The 230-nt window shown below is 52.6% G+C and overlaps 1 protein-coding gene across 1 annotated transcript in view; it reads left to right on the forward strand.

The window, feature by feature from the left end:
- Positions 1-230, forward strand: part of LOC104914986 (28S ribosomal protein S27, mitochondrial-like) — a 10,740-nt gene that overhangs the window by 3,109 nt on the left and 7,401 nt on the right. The window lies entirely within an intron of this gene.

A 230-nucleotide genomic window follows, 5' to 3' on the forward strand; every position in this document is an offset into this window, starting at 1 on the left:
AGAAGGAGATCAGGTTGGTCAAGCAGGACCTGCCCTTCGTGAACCCATATTGGCTAGGCCTGATCCCCTGGTTGTCCCACACATGTGATCTCCCTCTGGACAGTCTGCTCCATAATCTTACCTGGCACCGAGGTCAGACTAACAAGCCTGTAGTTCCAAGGATCCTCCTTACAACCCTTCTTGTCACATTGGCAAGCCTCCAGTCTTCTGGGACCTCACCAGTCAACAAG

Source organism: Meleagris gallopavo, chromosome Z, assembly GCF_000146605.3.
Source record: "Meleagris gallopavo isolate NT-WF06-2002-E0010 breed Aviagen turkey brand Nicholas breeding stock chromosome Z, Turkey_5.1, whole genome shotgun sequence".
NCBI lineage: Eukaryota > Metazoa > Chordata > Aves > Galliformes > Phasianidae > Meleagris > Meleagris gallopavo.